The following is a 3,192-nucleotide window of genomic DNA, read 5'->3' on the forward strand; positions in this document are numbered from 1 at the left end:
ACTGGATACCCGCTCTTCCAACTGCTTTATTTCTCTAGATCTCTGTTCGTCAACCTCTCTCTGTCTATTCTCAATGCTCTCTAGCTTACCCCAAACCTTGTAATTCTCACTCTCTTGCTCTCCTGGTCCCTTTCTACCTCATCTTCCCCAGCCACTCTTTTCCTTTTTTCCTCCCCTTCACTGCTAGTCGCGCTTGCCTTTTTTTGCCATTCGTCCAGACTTCTGTTCGAACCCGCGTTGCCTAGCTTGTTAAGGCGATGTAAATTTGAGGGCCTTCCCCGTTGCTTACCTGTACCTGAATCCACTGCCCTCCCCACCCGGGTCGACTTCTCGGCACTTTCATCACCGCTGCTGTCACTGCGATCAACGTCAACCATCCCCCCACTTTCAATGCTTTCAGCAACGTCAGCTGTTGCAGCCACTACGGTTTTCTGCTCTGTGCGATCGTCCAGTAACTGTTGCCCTCTGGCGCCAGTTTGTGGACTTCGCGTCATCGGCATCCTACCTTACCCAAAGCTCTGTGACGTTTGCCGCCTTTATTTCCTACCTCTTGCCCCCCTGACCAAGCAACTATTTTTTCACTCCTAACCTCAATAACTTCACACGCTCCAAATTTTAACTTCAAACCACTCACTTTCACCTTTCACACCTTTGCCTTCACTCACCCATCTTCCTTTACACTCGATCTCCGCACTTTCTGTTTTTTCTGCATCCACTCACCCTTATTTCCTCCACCAAAGCCAAAAATACACCACTTGACAAAAAGAGTTCTTTCGCGATCGGTACCGGAAACGGAAGTCAGAAATCTCTAAAATGTTAAAGTCATAAAAATTTAAAAATGGTAATTTCGTATTTTAAAATAATTTAATTTAAAAAATTGTAAAATTAAAAGGTGTTCAAAGTTTGTGTTTTATACGTATGAAATATTGAGCGTTTAAATGAAACATTTCTGAATTAAAAATTTGTCAAGTTTCAGTTTTAAAAGTTTAAAATTCAAAAGATTTCCACCTCAAAAAATCATTTTCAGATTAAAAATTTTGAATTTTCTAATGTCATCCTGAATTTTGAATTGGAACAGGACATTTTTCAAAGCAATTGTATGTATTTCTGAATTAAATCAGAGATTTTTTGAAAAAAAATATAATTCAGATCTGTGACAAGCCATTATAAACAACTAATAAAAACTATACAAATTTCAACAGAGTGGTTCGAAATACGAGGGTGAATCAAATATTAACCGGAATTCTTTTTTAATATTTATTTATTTATAAAACAATACAAAAATACTATTGATCATTTTTCTACATAGTCTCCTTCACGCTCTACACATTTTTTCCAGCGGTTTGGAAGCTTGTTAATTCCTTGCTCATAGAAACTTTGAGGTCGAGTCATCAACCAATTGCGCACGAATTCCTCAACATCTTGATCGTTGTCAAATCGCAATCCTCCAAGTGCATCTTTCATGGGCGCAAACAAATTATAGTCACAGGGTGACAAATCTAGGCTGTATGGAGGATGCTCAAGGGTTTCCCAATGCATATCCTCCAGTTTTTGCTTCGTTTCACCCGCCGTATGTGGCCTGGCATTGTCATGAAGAAGGATGACGTTTCTGATGGGGTTACCGCGTCTTTTGCTTCTGTAAGCGGCTTTTGCTGCCTCCAACAGCTGGCAGTAGTAGACAGCGTTAACCGTACGTCAATCATGTAGGAAATCAATGAGCAACACTTCTCTGTAGTCGAAAAAGACGGTCGCGAGTCGGATGTTTTTTTGATCTTCGTTCAATAACTTCGGGACCCATCGGGCACAGATTTTTTTGAAACGAAGATGATTTTTAATTATTGTTTGAGCGCTTCCATAGCTAATGCCCACCTGTAAAGCGATTTCATGAATAGTGAACCGCCTGTCACTTTAAATAAGGTCATGAACTGCACCAATGTTATCGCCAGTGACACTTGATCTTGGACGTCGATTATGACTCACATTTTCCACACTTTCTCGTCCACTCTTCAACTTTTTGGCCCAATCAAACACTTGAGTTTTAGACAGAGTATCATCCCCATACTGATCCTTCAATCGAGTCAAAATTTTGCACGGTTTAACGCCTTCTTTAGTTAGAAACTTTATTATAACCCGTTGTGCGACGGACGCTGGAACCTGTTGCTCACTCATAGCTGTACTGACGAATTGACTGAGTCAAACAGCTCACCAAACGTTTTACCCACTCCTAATACACTACATTACAAGAACCTACACTGTGAGAGTGCTTGCGATTGGCTAAGAAAAGTATTTGTAAAATTCCGGTTTATATTTGATCCACCCTCGTAGAAAGCCTTGAATTGTTAAAATTGTAATGAGCTAAATTTTAAGTTTGAACGCTACAATTTTAATTTAGAATAATATTCAAAATTAATTTAAAACTTGAAATTATTTGAAATAATTTGAAACCCGATGTAGATTTTTGCACATTTTAAAAATAAAGCTTTTGAGAATTGTAAAATATTTAAAAAGAATAACAAAAATTGTTGTGATTGCTAAGAAAACTGAAAACGATTTTTTAGTTTGGAAAATTAATTTTAAGTGAGTATTTGAAAAGATTTTTAAAATTGAAAAAAAAGGAATCAGGACGATTTTTAGGCAATTTTTTTATTTTGCAGTTTTTTTAATTTTAGGAAAAAATCTAATTAACACAATAAATCAATTTTCAATACAAAAGTTTACTTTTCAACAAAATAAATCAATTTTTTATCAAATAATTGGTATTTTAACTAATAAAATGTACAGGATAAAGTTTCAAACAAAAATGGAATAGTACAATTTTCAGATAAAAACTGTGCTAAAAAATTGAATTGAACAAGACAAAAAAAAACGAATTTTCAACAAAATTGTTAAATTTTCAATAGAAAAGGTGAATTTTTGACCAAGAAGATTAATGTTTTATACCAAAAAAAAAAACGATTTTCCAACTAAACCAATATAAACGATTAATTTTTAATCAATCATATAATAGTTACATTTTCAGACAAAGATAAATAATTTTTTAAAGAAAAAATTAATTTTAAACAAAGTTGTTAAATTTTCGACCAATCAGAAGAATTTTCGACCAAGAAAATTGATAATCTACAAAAAAAGACAAATCTTAAACAAAATGCATGAATTTTTAAAGAAATTATTTAATTTTAAAGTAAAAAAGAC

The sequence above is a fragment of the Belonocnema kinseyi genome, chromosome 5 (genome assembly GCF_010883055.1).
Source record: "Belonocnema kinseyi isolate 2016_QV_RU_SX_M_011 chromosome 5, B_treatae_v1, whole genome shotgun sequence".
Lineage (NCBI taxonomy): Eukaryota > Metazoa > Arthropoda > Insecta > Hymenoptera > Cynipidae > Belonocnema > Belonocnema kinseyi.